Source organism: Opisthocomus hoazin, chromosome 6 (genome assembly GCF_030867145.1).
Source record: "Opisthocomus hoazin isolate bOpiHoa1 chromosome 6, bOpiHoa1.hap1, whole genome shotgun sequence".
NCBI classification, from domain to species: Eukaryota; Metazoa; Chordata; class Aves; order Opisthocomiformes; family Opisthocomidae; genus Opisthocomus; species Opisthocomus hoazin.
In genome coordinates, this window is record NC_134419.1 from 5,387,070 (window position 1) to 5,410,968 (window position 23,899).

The 23,899-nt window shown below is 40.5% G+C and overlaps 1 protein-coding gene across 9 annotated transcripts in view; it reads left to right on the forward strand.

Annotated features, from left to right (window-relative positions):
- The window catches only part of DAB1 (DAB adaptor protein 1), a 482,616-nt gene that overhangs the window by 311,754 nt on the left and 146,963 nt on the right, over window positions 1-23,899 (forward strand). The window contains exon 2 of one of the 9 annotated variants that reach the window (XM_075424404.1): window positions 19,070-19,182. The exons of the other annotated variants lie outside the window; for them this stretch is intronic. The gene's annotated coding sequence lies outside the window, so the exon portion shown is untranslated. The remainder of the gene's footprint in view (window positions 1-19,069; window positions 19,183-23,899) is intronic. 9 annotated transcript variants of the gene reach the window in all.

Sequence of the window (23,899 nt, forward strand, 5' to 3'; positions counted from 1 at the left end):
CAGGTTGTCACTCAGGTCCCTGCAACTGACACTAAAAACACAGTCTGGACTCTGGACTTCAGTTGTGCCAGTGTGTTTTTTTTCTTTTTTTTTTTTTTTTTTTTTTAATTGTACCACTTGCAAATGCATCCATGCAATTACATGGGTATTAGAGTAGATATTCATTACGATTCTACTAATCTGAACCTCAAGTGCTGTTCTGCAAATTTGCCAGCCCTTGTAAGGGTATGCTGGGCTTCATCAGCTGCACTGTTTTATGAGTATTTTGATACAGTAGAATGATTTTAACCCAAGTAATTAGTCAGATTTAAACATTTTTTTGTTTTCATACTTTGGCTTGTCGTATAAAGAACCTGCAACTCTCTATTTTGCCCTTATCACTGTTTTTTGCCCAGTCTAGCTACAGTAGAATTACATTTCATGGTGGTGGTTTAAGAATTTCATCCACGAATCCATCTTCCATTTTTATTTAAAAGCAGCACGTTTGTCACAAGTTAGAAAAAGCAAGTAAACCCAATATTGTGAGTTATGGAAAAGCTAACCATGTTGCTGTGTGCAACCTCATCTGTGTGTCTCATCTTACACAGCTATCAAACACATTTTCAGGTGTTACAGGTAGAAATGGTGGTTTTAGCTGTGCAGTATGAAACTTCCCATTCTTCTGTTTGGAAAGAGCTTTCAATTTTTTAAGCAATAAACATTGTCAGAACTTGTGGAAAAAAGGTTGTAGTGAAAAGTCCTAAACTGTCGTTACTTCAGTGGTTCAGCGGCACACACATATCCTCTGTCAGAATCTGATGGTGTGAGCCTTGCTGCCTACCGTGGGGTCTGCACAACCTGTGTTGAGACCTGTTTTCAGTGGTGGATGTGTTCCAAGAAGTGTCCCATTTTGATGAGCCAGATCAGAGAGACACCTGTCAGCTTCTGTCTCTTAATCAGTTTGTTGCTTTTTGAGGAGTTTGAGTGGAGCTGGTAGCCTGGGATGACCAGTGATGTGTCTGTGCAGGTGCACTTATGTCCCCAGCTGTGGGGGAAGCAGCCATCCAGGACTTAGCTCTTCAAACCCAGCTGAACGTCCTAACCGGATCATCCACAGTGGAGTAACAGGACAGCTGAAGGGTTATTTGTTACCTCTTGCTCTGACTCCGTCCTCTTCTTAGATAGGTGAAGTAGTTGGCGTGTTCTTATGGCCCTTGGAGGTGGGAAGATTTACTTTACTTGCTTATAGAATCAGAAAGGATGATGAGTGTGGGTAAGCTTTTAAAAATGCTGAGCAGGAGGACCCTGCCGGGGAGCAGGCTCAGGGCAGAGTTTCCAGCCCATAATCTTTTGCATTTTCCACAGATAGTGCTTGTCCGGTCATTCCATTACTGTTGGTTTAATGAGGATACATAAATTGTTACTTTTCTTAGGGGTGTGTACAACATAAGAAAATAGGGCAGTGTAATACCTAAGTACACAAAAGCATTTGCTGTTTTTTTTCTGTATTGAGTTTTCTGTATCTCTGTGTATGGATACATGTGTGCATGTGTTTATATATGTACGAAGATTTATTAGCTGCTCTTTTTATTGTATAAAGATTTCTCAGGTCTCCAGTTATTGTCAAGCGGTTACACTGAGAGATTTTTTTCTTCCTTCCCAAACAGTGATTACTCTTGTGGGTAGAAGAACATCAGTTTCTTGAGAGTCTTTGCAATTCCCCAAGCCTGAAGGCAAATGAATAGAAATTTAGTGGACCACCTAGTTCTTGACACAGAATTCTCCAAAGAGGAGTCTGACCTAATTTATGTTGTATTGAATCAAATAATCCTATCATGCATGTGTGCTTGCTGTTTTGTTTTCTTTTAGCAGGCATATTGCTGTCTTGCAAAAACTTCAGATTTAGATGTTAGGCAATGTCCCTGTGGTTTTAGGAGGTGCTTTTCCTCAGTGAGTGGTTACCGGAAAATTACATTTAGAGGACATTTTTTGAACAGCCAGACAATCAAGACATAATACTAAGGCTGCTAGAATTATTCATACTTGAATGTGAGTGTATCATTGTTTAGTTCTGAGGATAATCAAGAGTCCTGTAATACAAAGTCTTCCCATTATTACTAAAAATAGAGCTGGAATCTCCCAAAAATGCTCTTTGTAGCAAAAAGCAGTATAAATACCTTTGTCATCAGCGTGATAGGGGCACTGGTAGGTGTGCTTTGCTGTGGGTGATTGCTGCCTTTCGTCTTTGCAGGGTTGCTGATGACAAGTGGTACTGAATGTGTTTGTTGGGGCCAGCATGCTTTGAAGCCTACTGGGAGCTGATTAGCAACTGGGCGATGCAGTTGTGGCTTCTGAGAGCAGTTTGTGGTGTGCAGGTCCCTTGTCTTGTGTTACTCTCTAGGTAACAGGACCCGTCAGTCTATCTGTGTTAGGTCCAAAGACGCACTCTGAAGCTTAGCAATCTGTCTATGTATGTTCATGTTCTGGAGAAGAACTTTTTAAACCTGTGCAGGTTTATTGTTAGAAAGCTTAGGAAAATCGTGGGTGTGCAGAAATTCAAGATCATAGCAGCAGTTACCTGAAAAGAGTTCTTTGCTTTCAGAGTGAGTAGGTCTGCGGGATTCTTATGCTTATTCAGTGTCATTAAGGGAGGTTTTTCTTGAATCTCTTTTGACAAGAGTTGCTTTTTTGCTTAAAAATTTATCTCTTCTCTTTTAAAATGGAGTGCTTAAAACCTTTTGGCTTTCCAGTTAGAGATTGTTTTCCCCTCCACTTTCATTCTAGGACAGCTGAGCATAAACACCCCTTTAGGAGTGAGTGATTAGCGAGTTAATAGGTTTGACAGTCACTGGGTGACTCATTTTTTTAGGTCTCTGCAAAACAAGAAAGGTCTTACTTCTTTTCCAGCTGTGGAACTAATTGTAGGAGATTGCACTTTTCTTGGACTGTGTGTGGTCAACACGAGAGAGAGAACAGAATAATATGCTGTCTAGTGTTCTTAGCCCATGTTAATGATACTCAAAAACAAAAGAGGTTCTTCAGCGGATGCTTTCCTAATTCCCACAGTGTTACATTGCTACTTATCTTCTGGTTAAGATTCACAACATAACTAGGAAGAAAATCCACAGTCTGAAGATGATGGGCTACAAAAATTTAAAATAATTTAAAAAAAAAAAAAGGAAAAAATATGCATACTGAATGCCAGTGGATATTAAGAATACCCGATGATACAATTTTTAGATAGTACTAAGTGCTTTGAAATGGACACTTTCCAGAAAACGCAAGAAGTTTCAAAGTCGTGGTGGATTTTGCAGTGTTACTATGTTCAAGTCATGGGGAGATTTCTTTTGTTGTATCTGATCATCTGGTTTCATACCTACGCTCATACCAACTGCTGCTGGTTAAAAGTTGGCTCACTAATACGCAGCATAAAGTAGCTTTTTAAACATATGGCTGCCTTAGTTGTACCTACCAAAACCAATTTTATCCGTCAATTGAAATGTTTAAATGCAATTATTGACATTTGTAGCTTCACATTTAGAATTTGGAAATGCAAAGACTATAAGTATGCTAATTTGAAAATTAAGAACATTAGTTACTGGGAATCCAATTGATGCAATACACATTTCTTATTTTTGTTGTATATAACTGCCTTCTAACCTATTGACAGACTGGTTACTTAAAGAATAGCGAGCATCGTATTGGTTGTTTCTCCACCTAGAGGATTATAAATTTTTTTCAGTACTTGGAGTGACTGAGGGGAAAAAACATGAGTGATCTCTGTACACCGTACCAAAAAAAAAATCTGATATCGGTTCCTAGTTACTTGAGATGCAGCTCTTAAGAAACGATGCTAGAACGGCCAAGAAAAAGAACACTTCAGCTTGCTTAATCTTCATTGGATTTATTCAGGTGCCTCAAGTAGTTCCTGAGATCAAGCCAGGATGAAGAGATCCAAGCCGGCAGGATTCAGCGCTCGCGCAGAAGCAGACAGTGTGTTAGGAATTTGACAGCGTTTCCAGGACCTGTCAGTCTCTGCCTGGAGACTGGCCATAACAGTTCAATTGGCATGTGCTTTTTACACATTAACATGTAGCGGGTCACTTGAATTCTCCCCTGATTGAGTTCATACCTTTCCTTTAATTCTCTCTCTCAGTAATCTGTCAGTAATGATGGGAGGAAAGAAAAACTTTCTCTGTGTTTAGGATAGTGGGTATTTTTAACTGGTAGGTAGTGTGAAGAAGTTCAGTTTTATCTTTTTGATTTCCTTGTATAACCTTTACCAATCCAATAATTTTGAATATACTGTATTTTGCTTGTGGCTATGGTGGTGTAGGAGACTCGGCTTCCTTGAACTTTGCTAGGTCTTGAAGGAAACAGTGATGGGCTGCTGGTGCACTGATAGCTTGGCCTTCAGTGCGCTGCTGCAATAGAGGATTCAGGGCTGGAATTTCCAACTAGCTACATGATTAAGCCAAGCACAAAGGTAATCAGGAAAAAAACAGAATAGTTTTAAACTTTAATGCAGTCCGGCTGATATTTGTGAGATTGTACTGCTGTGTAGTTCATCAACAGTCGGTGCAGTGAAGGTTTTATTAATATTTCGATTTTCCCTTTCATTCCTTGGTGTAACAAAATCCACAGTGAAGTTAGTTTAATTGTTACTGCCTTTTATGTCAGTTTTCTTCAAGCTCCGAGGCGTATTAGCAAATTCGAACCTTTTAATGGCAAGAGTAGATGACCTGTTAGTTGTTGATGTCTTAACTGTAGCAGCTATACCAACAATATCAAGGGTCTTCCCAGTAGGTGGGGCTTTTCCCTCCCTTTTTTAACATAATGAAGGTTTTCCCGTGCTAGGATTTTCTTCCCTAAATGTGCATACATTTTTGAATTGGATTGGTGTGCCACAGTAACACTGGCAATATCATTTGAAAACGTTAAGGCCCCTGTTACTTGTTTTAAAGCACCTGGTAGTTGATTGCAGTAAAGACTCCCCTTTTTAATTACGCTATAATTAATACAAAACAAATCAACAGGAAGTGCTACTTCACACAGCATGTTGGCAGTTTGCTCAAGTTTAGAAACAGTAAAAAAAGTCAGTGAGTTTATTAAACATTGTTTTATGAATTTTTTGTCTTTGCGGCTGCTGAAGTAATCAAATCTCAGATTATGGCTTCAGGACAGTTTTCCACCCACCATCCCTGTGTGGCAGTTTTTATATATACAGACCCATTTTTCTTCCTTCTGAAAACAAGGGAAATAAAATGTTTGAGAAGTCCTGAAGAGGATAACAAATTGAATTGACCACTTACTGTTCCTGGCACTCAGATTTTATGACCCTTCTCTCGCTAGTGATGGAGCGAGCTATTCAGAAGCACTGTGTGAGAGTTACAGCTGATGAAATTTGGTAAAGTTCTTTCAAATCAGATGAACTACACTGATTTACATCAAATGAGGGCTTGTCTGCTGTTGCTATGCTACGTTTGTAGCAAATGCTAATTGATTTTGGGGAATACAGATCCTCAGAGAACAGTGAGAATTGTTATTGAGTGAATCCCACTGTGCCCAGCTTCAGTTTCTGGATTTCAGTGCAGGATGATCCTGGAGAGGACAAGAAATCCTATTTATGCTGTGAAATGACACTAGAAAAATAACTCCGCCACAGCCACGAAACAGGTCTGAGACTTCAGCACTCCCAGTTTTGGGCTTGACGAAGAACAGCAAGTGACTTTCGTAGAGGAGGTCTCTGTTTGCAGCTCCATTTTTTGTGGCAGGGCTGTTGACTGAACAAGCTACTTAGGTGGTTGTCCCTTTTGAATGTAGTGTTTCTCATGTTTCACTCTTGTGTAATTTCTACTGTTGGGCTCCTGGATAAGGTGAAGAGATGGCAGAGAGGGGACTCTACATGGGATGGTTCTGTCACTCACTGTTCTTTGCAGAAGAAGCCTAGTTCGTTAGCTTATACAAGATGCCCAGTCCTGACAGCTGAAATTTAGGTGAGAAGAATCCTGTTCTCAGTCACTGAACTCCAGCTGCCTCGCTTTTTCCATACAGCAGAAATCCAGGCGAGTGGTTCATGTGCATCAAACTTCGAAATATTGCTCAAGCTGTGTAGAGAATTAACTCTGTTCTTTATTGCAAAGATCATCTTTAGTTCAAAGAACAGATTGTAAATGACCCGTAAACATCGTGGGTGGCTGATTCTGCTAATCAGTATTTTTAGATGGAACTTTTTGGTGGAGATGGGAAGTAGTACAGTACAGGGAAGGAAAATAGTGCAGGTAGATGTCATTTGGTTTGTGGATCCAATAACACAAGAATAAATTGTCTTGATGAATACAGTGTTGCTTTTCTTCTTTGTGGCTGGAAGTATGTATATAATTTGGACCTAGACAATGAGTAAAGCAGACATAATATCAATTTCAATGTCTGTCATGGACTACCTCTGAGATTTTCTTTCTTATTTTGGTGGACTATGCTGCACTTCTTTGCCTGCTTCACAGTGATTATTTATTTGTTTAAGAGAAGTACTCTTATGTTGAAAGATAGTGAATGTATTTCATTTTCATATGTGGACATGTATTTTCATGAGAGAGACTAACAATGGATTTTTGCAAGACTGTGTAAGGTTTGATTTGTCAGCAGAAACAGACATCAGGAAACCACCAGGAATTATGCTGGCTTCTAAGAAATCAGGGTGTGTAAGGTGTCTTTTCCAAAAAAACATTCAGGGGGTCAGTGTAGGGTTACTGTTGTGTATTCAAACAATATGGGAAAAACAAACAAACTGGAAGCAGCTGAGGATTCCTTCCCCTTTCAGACATGAAGGTTGCAGGTGTTAGGTAAAAAGAGCAACTTAATCTTCAGTTACAATCAACAAGAACAGAAGTAGTTTGTAATAGCTCTCTAGTGTTCACGTTAATAAATCACTGCTCGAAAGTTCAGCGTGGAGTTACAGAAGATTGTTACACAGCTTTTGATCACTGCTAACGTATTTCTGTTGGGTGCGTCCTGAACGTTTTAGTGTCACTGCATGAGATAAGATGCAGACGTGATGACATAGCGTATATTAATCTTGTTAAACCTTATGAGAGTCCCGATTGTTCCAGCAATTACTTGCTGTAAAAAGTTGGCTGCACTGGATGCATTAGGGAGAGCACAGTGCTCAATAGAATGAATTGTGTATTCAGATGTACTTTAGCTTGTGCTTTAGTGCAAAAAGTGGAGAAAATCTCATCTCTCTATCTTCAAAGTATGGGGGATGATGTCTGGAGGAACGGTTCCAATGCTTGGCAATTAATAATAGGACTTTCAAGACAAGCTTTTAAGCAGAAGACAAGCACATAGGCTACAGAGCAGTACAGAGAACAAAGTATTTTTTGTACTGTTTCTAATATGTTGAGATCAAATAACTAATTAATAAGAGAACAGTTTATAAGGATGATGCAAGTAGAAGAGTAAAGTTCTGCTAAAGACTGATCTATTGCATGTATTCGTTATTGTTGTAATAAAAGCTTGAGAAGCAGACGTGAGAGACTGAAAGGCCTTGCAACTTGCAGTAGTGCTTTTTAAAAATAAATTTCCTTTAAATGAAAGATGCTAGTTTAATGTTTTGGTGAGATGCTGGTAATAACTTGTAATGATTCTTAATACGTCTCCGTGCAGTGATGTGAGAGGGGAACTTCTTAATCGTGATGTGGCAGCTCCATATGTCTGCAGTGCTCTGAAAAGAGCGTGGAGCTAGAGGAGTTACGGTCACTGGCTCTGAGGAGCAAATACTGTGTAAAGGACTGCTACAGCAGGCAGAAGGTGTGACGTGTGTGACTTACCTATGGAGCGCTGAACTAGGCACAGGACTGAGCGCTCGCGAGTGCTGGAGTCCGCTTGTGGTATGCAGCTGCTTGGGCTGAGTGAATCAAGGATGTTAGTTGTCTCTGATCCACTTCTTTAAAGACTATTATATTTATGGTATTTAAAGATCTTAATATATATTATATATGTAATATGCATTTATTATATGAGATAGACAAAAGCTTTTCTATGAAAGTGAGAATCTCTAATGGAGTCTGCCTTACGCTTTCATAACCATGTACCACAGTTAGGAAGAGAAACTCTTGTGTTTTGGCACCCAGAAAACAGTCTTACTGACACTTCAGCTCCAGTCTCACATGCCAAAGGTTACCTTTTTAACAGTTAAAGAAGTGTATTACGGTTTGTTATTAGAGCCTTGGAAGCTGTGTTACAGTGTACCCAATATTATTTCAAAAATATAATGTGAAAAACAGATTAGGATGGAGTCACGGTACAGAAAAGAACCAGTTCCTATTATAATGCGTTATTACCCAGGGCCTCCCTTTCTCTTCCCTGAATACTTGTATATTTACCTAGTAACTTGTGAAACAGTGTAATGGTCTGTTAATAAACTGGGCTGGGATACGTTTTAACTGGTGTTTTCAAAGGTGTCACCTGCTGGCCGAAGTCTTCGGGAGGATGTGTGTGTGTAGATCACAGAATCATTAAGGCTAGAAAAGACCTCTAAGATCAGCAAGTCCAATTGTCACCCCAGCACCACCATGCCTGCTAAACCATGTCCTGAAGTGCTATATCTACACATTTTTTGAACGTATTCTTTTTTTGAACAGCCCGGTCTTTTTGTAGTACAAAGGCTTACATGTTTTTATCATTCAAAAACCTGACATAATAACTCTGAATCCCCTCCTGTAATAATTCTAATTGATCACCGATGCTTTTAAGACACTAATACAACCTGCAGAAGAACTCTTAGCATGTGACAGAAATGTATCTTGCTTATTTTGAAGAAGTGGAGTTCACATATGTTCACAAAGATTTGTTAAACAGTTCCTCGTAAACCTTCGCAATGATTTTAAGTCAAACAGTGCGTTGTAATGGAGACTTCAACTCCTCTATATTTTGTGAAAGCTTTTTGTTTCGTTTTGTTTTGTTCTTGCATGATTTTCTGGCCCTTGTTCATGTTTGAAAGATTGTCACATTTCAGTACAAAGGTTTGGGTAGAAAACAGCTTTTCTGCTAATGTTAGCAGTTTTCTGGTGTTAGTCAGAGATGCTCTTCTTGCCATCAGGTGATCTTCATATACTACTGGTGTTGATTCAGTTGTGTGTTGGAATGTGTTACGCTCAATATAGAAAATGTTACTTGCCCTTGGGTTTATGCTGTGGTAAAACAGACGTTCTCATGCTGCTGTTTAATGCTTTACACTGTTGTTGTGTAGCTGTAAATCTTGCAGATGGGGATTCTGTACTCTGGAGATTCAGTTTTTCCTTGTACTCAAGTGAGCAGTAAAAACGATCTTTGCACAAAAACCCGTAGGCCTGTAAGCTCTGCATTTGCTTCTGGCTGCCATGCTCTCGTATGTATTAGATGTAGGTAGAAATTGTAACACTGCTTTCTGAAATGGCCATCACAGCTTTCTAATTAGACATTTGGATTTTTTTTTTCTCTTGTGACAGAGTTTAAATGTTACAGATTAGCAATAATGCTTAAATTGATGAAGTGTAAAACTAGTGAAATGGGTTACAGGGAAAGGAAGTGAAAATATTATGAACCATATGCCCTAATTTATGTCTTCTTAGAAAATTTGTCTAATGAAATAAAGTATTTGAAATAACTCCACTTGTAGTATTCAACAAGGGGTACAGTAGTAATGGTAAGATGATGTTGCTTTTAACGTAGTAAGTGAAATACAACTCCTGTTTTGTTCTGGGGAGGAACATCAAATCACATTGTGTTGAGATCCATGTGCGTCATCAAGACCAGATTTTTTTGTCCTTCCTATCGACAGGCTTACACTGTCAGGTTGGATTGAGTAACTGTGGCAGCATGTTCTGCTATGTTCTTTGTGACCCTAAATAGAAGTAAATGAGATGCATGTTCTTCATGTTAGTTCTTAATTCCAGTTTCCGGTGTACCAGGAGTTAGCTCTCCTCTCCTCCTAGCTCCTTATCTGGATGCAGAACCTCTCTTACGGATGACCTTATGGATCCCCTTACACTGAAGTTGGTTTTGCCTCTTGAATCCGAGACTAAACTTCCCACGTCCTCATGAATGAATAGCAGTCACAAATTCTTCTGGCTCTTGTGATACAAGAGTTCAAAGTCTATTCCTCTCTTCTCTGGTCTGATCTTTGAACCTTCTGCATTCAAATCCAGCAGCTTTCTGGGTGTCCTAACAGAAAGATGAACCTCTTGCTGTCAGTTCCACTGTTTTGTGTGGTATCACTCAGAGCCGTAATTATAGGGATAGGACAACGTTTGTAGGAATGTACGTGCACATTTTAGTTCCTTCTTGAGGGTACAGGAGGGGTGATAGTGTTAGAGGGATTTTAGTATAAAGCAGGAGTCACTGGACAAGTGTAAAGTCTGAGATTTTTTTATTTTAGGTGGTTTGGGGGTTTTTGTTGTGTTTTTTTTTTATTTGGGGGGGGGGGGATTAGCAAGAAAAACGGATCCATGATATGAAGACCAAATCTTGCTTACGATTTCAAAACAGAGAAAGCTTTTCAAATGTAAGTTCATAATGATTATTTAACATAGTCAAAACACAATGTTTTCTTACAGTCTAAGTCTTGGACGTGATTCAACTCATTCCTCTTCCCTCATGTCCCAAAAATTGCCCTGAAGCAGACACACTTGACGTGTAAAATTGTAGCCCAAACAGTTAAAAACCTGGCAAAGCTGCAAGCAATTGAAAGAAGACTCTTACAGTGGGAAGTGCCAGACAACCTTAAATTTAAACAGGTAACTTATTTAAAGGGAATTATTTAGCAATGTTACTGTTCATAGCATCATCATAAATAAATTGCTCAAACTTTGCGGTTAAATATCTGGCCTTGAGATCAAAGATTTAAGAGGTAATTGGAAGAGCATATTGTGTACGGGGTGTGTGCTCATTGAGGTACTCTGGTCGTTTCAGTCAGACAACTGAAGGAAAACCTGTCTTCTTCTGTCAGCACATGTGGCAGCGAACATCTTGAGCGTGTGTTGCAGCTGATGACTCCTGTGAGGTAGCGTGCAGTGGTCGTTGATACCAAGAGTCCTAGTGACTCCTGTTGACTGGGGAAAGTGGAATTTAAACTGTGCTGGTGTTTGGGCCTTGGTGAGAAGAGGATTTGAAATGTGAGGAGATTGGAAAATGAATCCAGCTTGATGAATTCTGAGACTTGGGAAGTGATTGAGAGCTTCTGAAGAAGAAGGAATGCCGTACATGTAGTCACAGCACTTGGAACAGATTCAGATGCCTTGCCTCTTGTATTTGTTTTGCAGTTTTAATGCTACCAAACTACCCTCTGGTGACTGAAATGTGACTTCTTAGAGTTTTGATAGCAATTGGTATGCCATTAGGAATAATATAGTAAATGTATCTTCTGCTGTGTAATACAGGTGTTGGCTGTTGACTTCAGTTTTCAGGAGCATAGGAAAGTACCTCCACCTCTATCTTTCATATTCAGGAAAATCATGGTGATTTTAATGGCTGTACATGTACAAAGCACTTTGCTTAGGTAAATGATGGGGGACCTTGTGAGTATCTGCAGGGTGGGTGTCAGGAGGATGGGGCCAGACTCTTTTCAGTGGTGCCTAGCGACAGGACAAGGGGCAAAGCAGAGGAGGTTCCATCTGAACATGAGGAAGAACTTCTTCACTCTGAGGGTGACGGAGCCCTGCGACAGGCTGCCCAGGGAGGTCGTGGAGTCTCGTTCTCCAGAGATATTCAAGACCCACTTGGACACGGTCCTGTGCAGCCTGCTGTGGGTGACCCTGCTTCGGCAGGGGGGTTGGACTGGATGACCCACAGAGGTCCCTTCCAGCCCCTAACGTTCTGTGATTCTGTGAAATGAGTTTGGGATGTGGTGTTGCAATTTAGGAGAAGGAAGAGATATGAATAAAAATAATATTACTCTTGTTGGACCTTACTAGAGAATTCAAGACATGCAAATACTAAGCCAGGGAGTGGAAATGTCATCCTTCAAAAACATGTGAAATGCAAGGACTATGATGGAGTGCACCCTGAACAAGTTTGCCGATGACATCAAGCTGTGTGGTGTGGTCGAGGGAGTGGAGGGATGCCATCCAGAGGGACTTTGGCAAGCTTGAGAGGTGGGCCCATGCGAGCCTTGTGAAGTTCAACAAGGCCAAGTGCAAGGTCCTGCACCTGGGTTGGGGCAATCCCAAGCACAAATACAGGCTGGGTGGAGAATGGATTGAGAACAGCCCTGAGGAGAAGGACTTGAGGGTGCCAGTTGACCAGAAGCTCAACATGACCTGGCAGTGTATGCTCGCAGCTCAGAAGGCCGACCATACCCTGGGCTGCATCCCCAGCAGCGTGGCCAGCAAGTTGAGGAGGTGATTCTGCCCCTCTGCCGGGCTCTGCTGAGACACCCCCCCCCCCCCCCGAGTCCTGCGTCCAGCTCTGGAGACCTCAGCACAGGACAAACCTGGAGCTGTGGGAGCGGGGCCAGAGGAGGCCACAGCAATGATCTGAAGGCTGGAACCCCTCTGCTGGGAGGAAAGGCTGGGAGAGCTGGGGCTGGTCACCCTGGAGAAGAGAAGGCTGCGGGGAGACCTTAGAGCAGCTGCCAGTGCCTGAAGGGGCCTGGGAGAGAGCTGGAGAGGGAATTTTTTACAAGGGCATGGAGTGACAGGACAAGGGGTAATGGCTTTGAGCTGAAAGAGGGCAGATTTAGATTAGATACAAGGAAGAAATTCTTTACTCTGAGGGTGGTGAAACACTGTCCCAGGTTGCCCAGAGAAGCTGTGGCTGCCCCCTCCCTGGCAGTGTGCAAGGCCAGGCTGGACAGGGCTTGGAGCACCCTGATGTGGTGGAAGGGGTCCCTGCCCATGGCAGGGGGGTTGGAACGAGATGATCTGTAAGGTCCCTCCCAACCCAAACCATTCTGTGATAGAAATGTTGTGCACTTTGAGGTATGGGAAGTACAAAGAAAGCTTGTAGTTCATGGAATTACATCTATGAGCCTGTTAATATAGTCAGGTGGTTCTTTATCTCCTGCGGAGCATTGCAGAATTTGTTTCCCTGGAGGTGTCTGAAGTAAGGCTAGAAAAATCCTACCTGATCTTTAATAATCCCTCACATGCATGGTAATACTCTAGAGCTGTACTATCATTGTATAATTTACACTTAAATCCTTTCATCTCTGTGCTCCCACCCTCGAAAAAATCCTTTAGTGTTACAGGGAGCTAGTGGTTGCATGCGTGAAATACTTCGGCCTTGCTGCCAGTTTAGACTCACCTGCTTAGACCGATTTATTTGGGAGGGGTGTGGGGGGTGGTGGTGTTCAGAGAGTAAGACTGAAAAATACATTTCTCCCATTATAGTTAATAGATTCAGGAAGTAATTTCCGAATTGGGAAACAACGGATCTCGTATGATAAAAGCACTGCCTAGGTAATTCATAAGGAAGATAAACTTGCATTGTTAAGCTTGCCCATTTTACTCTTACTTGTAGGCCATATATTGCTCTCCTGTGCTTTCCACCATTAAGCAGTAATGTTACTGCATTAGTAAAAAAGCACGGCTATTTTGACTGGCTTTCAAAAACGCACACAAAATCAAATAATGTATTTTACTGAATTATGAAGAACTGTGTTATTTGTTTATAACTGCTCACTTAGTTATTGCTCTCAGTGCTCCGTGTTACAATTTAATCACTGCTCTGCATCTCTGGAGTTCATGCAGGCTGGTGTGAGGCAGCGAAGGGACAAAGCAAGATGACTGGCAGTTAAGTGTTTCAATCAGTCAAGATACTGATTTATTTCTTTGAGGAGGAGTTTAAAGGAAATGAGAATGGCTGTTTTTTGTAACTGATGCACTGAATAGTCATCGGTTAGACTGTGGAGGTCATACATATGAGTTGAAATAGTTCTTGAGAGAGAAAAAAACCCCACTAGAGTGTGTCTTGCCATCCACACTGCACACAGTCTTTGTGAAGCTTGTGATGCTCAGAATGTACGGTAAAGGCAGCACGAAGGATGAGTCTGGAATCCTCTCGCTTACTTCTTTTGTGATGAAAACACTGTAACATGCAGAATTAAAACACAGGGTGTTAGACAACAAATAATTTTTAATTAGTAAATACAGCTGCAAACTTTTAAATTGTATTTAGGATGCTTTATGTGTTGATATTGCAGAATGTTTAAACTGGAATGCCACTTGGTTAACAAATAAATCCTGTCTCTTTGGAATGGGACAAGTGGTATGAATATCTGTGAAAATGGATCCTTTTCAGAGTTCAAATTATTACTCAACTAGAGCAAAAATAGGAGTAAAAACATCATTGGAATTGTATATCTCTGCTTGAAAAATATTCATAGGTATGCCTGAGGAACAGATACATTAAAGTTTTCATTGCCCACTTTGATGCAATAGAAATCACGTAATTTTACATTACTCTTCCTCTCCCCTGCTGAACTTTGTCCATTTAGTAACAATAACTTTTTTTTCTTTACCTTGAAGTGCTGTTTTCAGTCTGAAAAAAAAATATCCATTTTAGATAATCAAAACAATAAATAATCTATAGCAAACTTGGCAGCATTAGATGTTAGATGGTATTTATAAGATAGAGAAAATTCAACCAAGGTTTTTTGCTAATGGTGTATCATCATTTCTTTTGCTCAATTCTATATTCTACCTGAACTCATACAGATATAAAATCCAGAGGAAGCAAGAAGATAGTTTTGAATGAAATTAGGTCTTTCTAATACTTTAAACCTCCAGAGCCCACTGAAAATCTGTGGTTAACAATCATTGCTTTTACAGCAAGAAAGATGCCTTACCTATCAAGAGATTGCTCTAGTGGAGTATTCCCTAGAAAGCCCACTATAGCCTAGCCTACATTTCATGTTCTTTTTATAACCTAAATCCTGAGGTTTTCAAACAGTTTCATAAAATGTATGAACTAAAATTTGATGAAAATGTGGCTACGTACGGAAAAATAGAACTGCTTTGAGAGAAGCTTGCAGTGCTGACAATAGAGAAACTTTTCACCGTCTCATGGAAAACTGAAACTGTGACTACAGAGAGAAAAGGTGACTTGTCTCTTGGTCAGAGGAGAAATTTCCAGGCGTGCTGCTGAGTGCGCTCTGGGGAAGTGAAGGTATCTGCGGTACGAAGTGGTAAAAACAGCCCTTGCTATGGCAGTGGCTGGATGGCAAAGGGGAAGCACCGCTTTTTAATGACACTGGTTTCTGGGTGTTTTATGAATGTTACATGTGCTGCATCCAAATAAACTGGAATTTATTTTGATGACACCCATTAAGACACAGATTTTTGAGACCTATTTTGTATCTTTGTCGGGGAATGTGCAAGATACGGTGATGGATGTATGATCGTGATAGTTGCAAAAGATGAAGAAGAGAAGGTAGTGCTGTGCGCAAGAAACAGAGCTACTTCAGCATTTCTTTTCCCTTCTGCCTTGCTTCTGAGATAAAAGTCCATTCAGTCTGAATACAGATCTGTTCTTAATGTGTTGAACTGCATTATTTAGCCCAGCACTGCAAGCCAAATTGTTATCCCTGGAGGTAAAATTGGTAACTTGATTTAATGGAGCTTTGTTAATCTAGAATTTCATTTGTATCTCTTCGTGGATCTGTCCGTTGTAGGTTCTTTGTGTTTATTAAGTATGATTTTGACAAAAAGACACAAATATACACTAATAGCAGCTATGTAACTAGCCCCTCAGTGCCTGGGAGAAAGCTGTCGAGGAGACTCTTGTAAGAAGCAGTTAGAAGTTGCTATCAAGTCCTGTAGTGCCTGTGTTTGCACCACATCGATCCTTTAGAAGTGAGACGCTGAAGAAGCAGATCTCTATTACACTCCATGGCTGTGAGTAATTACTGAGAAACACGGAAAAGAATACCTGAGTGTTTTATTCATAATCTGCTTAGTGGCTGCATTCTTTTGAATACCATTTGCTAGAAGGACCAGTTGAATGCACAGCCGACCGCTGGCTAGAAAGATCTGCAGCGGTTAAAAGTACTGTGAGGTGTGCTTGTGGAGAGAGAGATCAAAACAATCCCCTGGAAGATTATGGATAAGAATTACATAAAAGAGAGAATTTTCAAGCCTGGAATGTGTTTTTCGTACAGTGTCTATTTCCGTTTTCTGTGAGATGACTTTCAGTTTTTAGGTTATTTCACATTTTTTTTTAATCTCTCAGGTGGAGAGCAGATTGGAGATTTACAGTCTGAAAACAAGTTGCAGTGGTTCTTGATGATGTCTGGAATGTTGGCAAGGTCTTAGCAGCTGATGTGATGCGGATGAGTGTGTACGACAAATAATAGCATCTATTACCAGCACTGCAATCCAGTTCCCCAGAACTGTGGAGGTGGATTGGGGCCCTCCTTCCCTTCAGTTTCCCTTGGCAGTGCTAGGCACTGTATAAAGCAGAAAAACCCCAAAGCCTGTCTCCCGGAATGCCTCATAGGAGAGACAGTAGCTGTTTTCTGATGAGGAAATAGCAGAATGATGGGACTCCAGTTACCGGCTTCTCAGTGGTGCCAGTACTCAGATACCGATATCTTGTATCCCTTTCTTTCTCTTTCATTAAATCACACAATAAAAGATGTATTCAAAGTGAAATGTTAGCAACAAAGAATTGGCTTTGGAGAACTGTGTAGCACTACTTTAGGAGGGCAGCCTGGAACACCACCACCCCCCATGAAGATGCTTGTTCGGCAGGAAAGTGTGGGGATGTAGATAGAAAGGGTCAGAAATGGGAGGACTACAGGTTAGTGGTTTAAGAATATTATGTGTGATAAAAATGGTAATCTGATATTCATTCTCCCACGTCAAGGAGAGACATGATGAAAGAGGCCACTGGAATGCTTTTTGCCGAACTGTTTTGGATGGATTATGGATGGGGCAAGACTGAGATTTACAGAGCATAAGCTGTAGTCATTGACTTGTGACACAATAGCTCACAGACAGGCTGTGTAGCTTTTAAACTAACCCGTGGGTCAAGATGTTCATAGTGTTGTACTGAAGCTGGTCACAGTACAGTTGCTAAGGAGAGAGGGGAAAAAAGTTTTCATAACTGCTGTAACCTCATAGCTTTCTTATCTTCTTGAAGCACTGTATTCAGTAAATCTTTCCAGGTTGAATTTTGCATGATGTCTGATCTGCTGCAGCTGCACATAAGCGCTGGCCACTGAGCAAAGTAACCAGCTCACCTGGCATAAGTAATATTTACCATGGGCAATAGGTCTTTCTGTAACAGAAGGGTAGGGTCAGGTTTCTGTTTATGGGATTTGTTTGTGCATTTCTTAATGGAAACAGGAAAATTCCTGTGTTGCCTGTAAAATGCTGAGCACTTAAAGCTTGCTGCTTGCTAACAAGTTTCTAGTTTGTTTTCCCATAAACATCTATTCTATGCTAAATGATTCTATCTCCTCAGAGCAATCTTCAGCTAAATGTGAGGATAGATTTGCACCGTTAGCAGTAGATTGTCTCGAAGCTGAGATTTTCATTAAAGAAAATATGACTGTTGCAATGTAAGGACAAAAGGTGGTCTTGCCCATATTGCTATGTTTGTGCGTAATTTAGGCATTTCTTTCCTGTTAGTTTCGAAGGATTTCTTTCTAGTCAGGAGCTAAATGGACCCATTGAGTGTTTACATTTTGCAAAAGATCGCTGTGTCATGAGGGTTGCAACATTAAAAAAATAAGTGCCAGATATTTTACATGCCTTCTGAGTATTAAAGTGATTACAATTACCTACATAAAAGGAGTTGCTTTATTAATTAATTAACTTGGAGAAGAAAGGCTAGTGACCCTCTGAAGGAATATCAATAACTGAAACATTAATTATGCAAATCAGAACTGTCTTTACTGTTCATTATTCATCGTTGAACATGAAAATTGCCTTTTAAAATAATGCTTCATTCATATATTTCAATAAATTGTCTAATCTGCCTGGGCTGTCGCTTGGATCTAGATTCTGAGACAAGGACTCAGCAGTGACATTGACGCAGGCAGGCCGCTGGTTCCCTGTGGCACGTAGTTCAAGTCACCAGTACCCAGTTCCCAGTTGAAGGCTTGCTCTCTGAGGCAGCAATCCCCATTGTGAATGAGTTCTTGCAAAATCTGTATTCAGTGAGGCAGAGTTACTACACTTCATAGGTGAGGACGGGGCGGGGAAGAAGCAACAAAACATTTGAAAAGCTGTTGTGGCTTTCTCCTGGTTTCAAAACAGAGGCTGTAGCAGATCTCCGAGTCCTGTTTGAGGCTGTTAAGTTGTGGGATTGTAGAGATAGTGCCAAGGCAAACAAATACCATCAGGAAAACAAAGTTAGACCACATGTTTGATTAGTCTGAACTTAGGCGCTCAGTCAATGTGCTGGTTCTTTTTACCTGGTGAAAATGTGGCTGTGCCACCCGTCCAGTGTTGCAGGTGATTTCACGCAGATTGTGAGAATACCATCCTTGTGAAGAGCTCTGCCTTTTTGTTTTCTGACGTTTCACAGAGTGCGTTAGCAAATTCTGATGAAAGATTGCCTTTTCATGTCCTGAAAGACAACAGTCAAAGGTTTCCAGGCTTACTTCTTGCTCAGGTGTCTATAAGTATTCCTACAACAGAAGAGAGAAGAGCTGTCTGCTTTTTCATCAGCTGAAGGCTCGGGCTGCAAATAATGTCGTTTTGAGTATGCAGACAAAAAGTAGTAGCTATGCAGCCCCAGAAAATCTTTCACTCTCCACTCCCTGAAGATTCAAACATACCTGCTTATAAATGTAAGGCGTTAAGATTTCCCTTTTTCTAATGCCCTGGAACTTGCTCTGCCGGTAGCAGAAAGGGCCGATGAAGAAATACGTCCCCCCCTTCCCTTGTAGCGTGATGAATTGTGGAAGTCCTGATTGAAAATTCTAATCACAGCCTTGCAGTCCTTCAGATCACAACCCTTGACAGTTGATTCACTCCTTTTCATGCCTGCTGCCTCTGACTGCTTCTGGTGCCTCTTATGCATGAGTCTATCATTAGCACACAAAGCATGATGGATTGGTTGGGGTACCTCTATCCTTAGAACCTGGGAAACGCTTCTCTTTCAGAATCAAAGAACCTGTGTGTGACATCGTCATGAATGAGAGAAGAAAGTAATACAGTATTGGATGTGCCTGTTTGCTGCCACTGTTTAGAGAGAAAATGGTGCATTATGGGGACTGTAAGTATATGACCTGTTTGTTTGGGTTTTTTGCTTCTCTCTAGTGAATGATGCAGAAAATCGTGGATCTGAAACAATGCATAGGCTGGGCCCGGCAAATGCGTGCGCGTTGTAATAGTCTTTGGAAATCTGACCTGTGAACGCTTCCAAAATTCTACTCAAAGATCAGCCTGTTTATGAAATCTGTGAACTTTCGGTGTGATCTGCTGACCAAAATGATTAGGAATAATTGGGTTAGGGTACTGACTGCGGACTTCATTCACTTGTGTGGATTCTCTTCTGTAGACTTTTTTGACAGGAAACTTTTGCAAATGTTTGCAACTGCAAATGCAGATGTTAAACTTGCAAATGCTTCTATTCATCTGTGTGACTTGGCATTTAATGTTTCAGTGAACAAGACAGTTAAGTTTTGGCTCCAGTGAAAGATTGATAGGAACAATTTTCGAATGTGGTATCAAAACAAAGTGAAAATATGTCATGTTCAAATACAGAGCTCTGATGCGTCATGTGGTCTTGTAATAAATGAAATAGCACCACAAACCTGACAGATTTGCAAGAAAACGTTTTTAAATTTATGATGATTAATTTTCAAGATGAACTGCAATAAAAAAAAAGTGTTAGTAGATACTTAAAGAAAGTAAGGGGAAGCAGCTTCTGAAATGAAAACAAGCAGGTAATGGTAAGGCTGCCTTCACTTTTATTTCATGCTTCCTAAAATTTGTACGGCAAGTAAATTGATATTCTGGCTGCTGCAGCTGGCAATAACAGCTACTCATGCAAGTGGAACATTTTGTGGAAATTCCACTTCTTGGATTTGTACTGTTGCTTTGTACTGGTTGTTTTGGAAATAGGAGTAACATAAAGCAGAACTGAAGCTTTTCTACCAGGACTGGTGATTCTCTCCGAGCCATCAAAATTAAACAGCACTGAACCTAGGCAGAAAACAGAAGTAGCTTTGTGGTTCTTGGAAGAAAACCAAACTTTTCTGAAACCCAGCACGATCATTCATCTTGAGCATTTGCCACTTGGAGATTTACTTTGTTTTGCATTAGGACACTTAAATGCAAATAGTGTTGTTTAGTAAGATACAAACTGATTTGCTGAAATATTGTTAGGTAGTGTTGGGCTAAAAACATGCCTTGATACCATTTATACTTAGCAAGAAGTCAGCCATAGATGCCAAGTGCTTAAGTTTTATTTGTATTGATTTAGGTTTATTTTTAACGGTAGGGTTCCTTGCTTCACTTCTTTCCATTTCATTGTGCTTGCACAGATGCCTTGGCAATTGACAGGTGCAGAATAGCTTTATGCACCCATTAGTGCAATGTAGTTGCTAGCAAACATGATTTAATGGAGTGAATGAAGGAGCTATACGCTGGGACAGATCCTGGATCCAGTGTCAACTGGCATAGCTCTGTTGCACCAGCATAACTGTTTCGAAGTCGTTTGTTCCATGCTGTTACAGATCAGTAACTACATTAAACTGAGTGACGATTTGCATGTTAACTCTTTCTTTGGTGGCAACACTTGCTTCTTGAGTTACAAATTGCCAGTTGAAGGCTTGTCTTAAGTAGATATAGGCTTTTATATATATACACACATATATAGGCTATCTGGTCAATATATAAAGTAATATATTGAAACAATGACATTATTTTGCTACTTACTTGAGTAAGTGTTTAGCAGTTTTTTCCCCTGCAAGGCCTCTTTGCTGTATCTAATGGATCCTGTAGTATCAATTTGTACCAAATGCAAAAAGGTGAAATGGTATAATTCGCTAGCAGTTAGCCTTACTTTTATTCTCTTTCAAGAAACTGCCTTGCTGTGAAAGCAGACATAACTTCTGGTCATGTCTGTTTGTCTGCTCTTTTAGGCAAATCTATAAAAATGTGTATATATGCACAGAACTGATGTTTATTTTAAAACTAGGTACTGAAATATGTATTTATGCATCTAATTAAATGAAACTACCAGTAGTGGTTCATGCTTTGATGGGACCTGATTTTGCTCAATGTTTTTGTTTTTTTTATGTGGGGTACCTTTTCAACAACTGAGGCTGCATTTCGATGAGCAGCTCCTTGCTGTCAAAGGGGCGAGCCTTCCTCGTCTCCTGGACATGCCACACTGTTGTTTGTTGGGTCTCTCTTGTTTAACAGCTGAGAAGACATTGCTGGTAGAAGATGCAAGAAACTTTTCGAAAGAGGGTGTTAGGAAGAAAATCCTTGTGACTGAAGTGTGAGAAAGAAAGGAATGAGCTTTATGGTGTGTTTGGACAGAGAACTGGCTTTGTTGTAGTGAGGCCAGAGTGAGCTTTCAGGTTGGACATGGGTGGAAAAGCTTCAGAAAGGCTGTGAGCTACGCTTGTTTCAGAACAGGAGTTCAACAGGGAGGAGGGGAAGAGAAATAGCAATGTTGTGTTATTTTGAAGCAGCTGAAATGCATTTAAAAGGAGATGTTAGAGTTGCCATTAGCACTATAAACTTTCAGATAGGAATGTTTTATGTTGGTAAGAAGTTATGTGGGAAACCCCAACAACTGTCTGCCAACTGTTAATTTCTGGCACTTTGAGGACAGCAGACCTGCAGCACCTTCTGGTGTTTTACCTGCCTCATCTTCAGCAGTGCTCCCTCTTCTCGGTTACAGTAATGCACTTCGTGGCCCTGGAATTTTCCCTGGTACCCTTGGGACAGTGGCTGTGCAGCTCCAAAGCAGCCTTTTGTCTCTCGATTAGAATTGAAGTTCACTTGGTAGATAGTAGAAAACAATAATTCTAGAAGCCATTTTAGTAAGAAATAATGTTGGGCTGGGATTACTGTCTGAATGCACTTGTCCATTTATGTTATGTTTTTTCATCGGAGGTGCATGTCACGGACAGCGTCCCTGCTGGTCCCTATCAAGTCCCTATCTTACTGCGCAGAGAGAAAAGAAAAACCCAAGGCCCATCTGAAGAGCTTAAGGATCCAAAGATAAAGTTAGTATAATAAGCACAGGAAGGGAAAAAATACCGAAACAGATGAAGTGTGCAGTATATTGTGCTTGCTGCCTTTAGTGCACTTCATAGTGGCTTTCAAATGCAAACGTGTTGCTTTAGGCCTCAGTCCTGAATATCAGGAATCGTTTCTATCCACTGAGATCCCCAAAGGATAACCCAGATCGTGCTGAAACTGCACGTTCTTTTCCTCCAACTAACGCCGATATCTGTGCTGGGGAAAAAAAATAATCTGTCCTTTGTGTTTTATCGGTAACCACGGAAGGGGAGTGCCAGTGTTTTGTGCTTGTCTAGAATGCATGTCGCTTTTCAGATGGAATCAGAATTTCTAGGCAGAGTATCTTTCATCAGCACGTACATATTTTCATGTGTTCAGTAAAGATGAGCATTAATTGATTTCTCAAAATTGAAGTACGTGTGGATTTCCAAATGTTGAAATGCACCAGATGAGACTTTCCAATGATCACAAGAAATTTAGCCGTGCTGCTTCTGTCATTTATATGCCCTACTTGAATGTCAGAATCCTGGTATCTGCAACATGTCGGATTACGTTCTCTACAACATGTAACAACTGGATAGTGTATGCATTTACCACTTGATATTTGCAAAGCATTGTGCAGTCATCCTACATGGGCTTGTTTATACCAGGGCAGTTTTCCATTCCCATTGAATGCTTTGTACCTGCTCTGGAATTGCCAGTAATCCACTAACTGTTCACCAAAACCTGATTTTTTCACAATCTTAGTTTGTTTTAGAAATGAGAATACTCTGGAAGACTTTCATGATCATGACTGATCAGTTATACTGTGGCATTTACATTTGGATAGAATTCAAAGTTTCTTAAGCATAAATATTCACACACATATGATGTCTCCTGTGAATCTGTTTAATGATTCTGATGTCTGTTAGCACCTGACATGAAGTGACCAGAAAAGTGTATTCATTAGATTCAGTAACAATTGGATTGTATCTCTTTTGCGGTTTCTGACAAGTTTAGCTATCAAATAACCTGTAGTTATTTACCATCTGAGCTGATAAAGCTTTACAAGTTTTGGAAGTGAATTCAGAGATCGCTGGAGTTGTGCTTACCACCAAAGAAGTTCTGTACATAGTGGGCTGTATTATACCTACGGGTGTAAAGCTTTGTGATCGTTTGTGTTAAGGATTTGTATTGTCTATAGTTACACACAAAATCGTAGTGGTCTAAAGGCGTGGGTGAAGTATGGGGTTTTAAACTAGTGTCTTTTCTCAGTTCTGTGTTTTGTATGTGTAACTTAGATTTTCTGATACGTTTAAATCAATGAAATCTCATCTCGGTTTTCTGTTACATAAGCATCATCAGATAAGATGTCATAAAATGAATGTGAAGACATATTAAAATTGCTCTTTATTACCATGTCGAGCTGCAGTTCAGGCCTTTGTAGCTGTTCCGAAATTGACTTTAATGGAGGCAGCAGGAGTAGCGCTCGTGTGACAGCTCCTGTTTGACGGAGGCTGGGCCAGCCTGCCCACCGCTGTCACTGCTCGCTCGTCACAGCCTTGGCTGGGTCAGGGTCTGACTTCATTATGTTCACCCAGGCTGCATTCGTATTAACTAGGCTTATGTGTAGATGATTCTTATTGCAGCTGGAGATTGGAAATGCAAACTCATCAAATTTTAGTGTCAGTGAAGCTAGGCGAGTTTGTGGATCTTCTGTGTGGGCTTATGTGTGGAGGTGATGCCCCTGC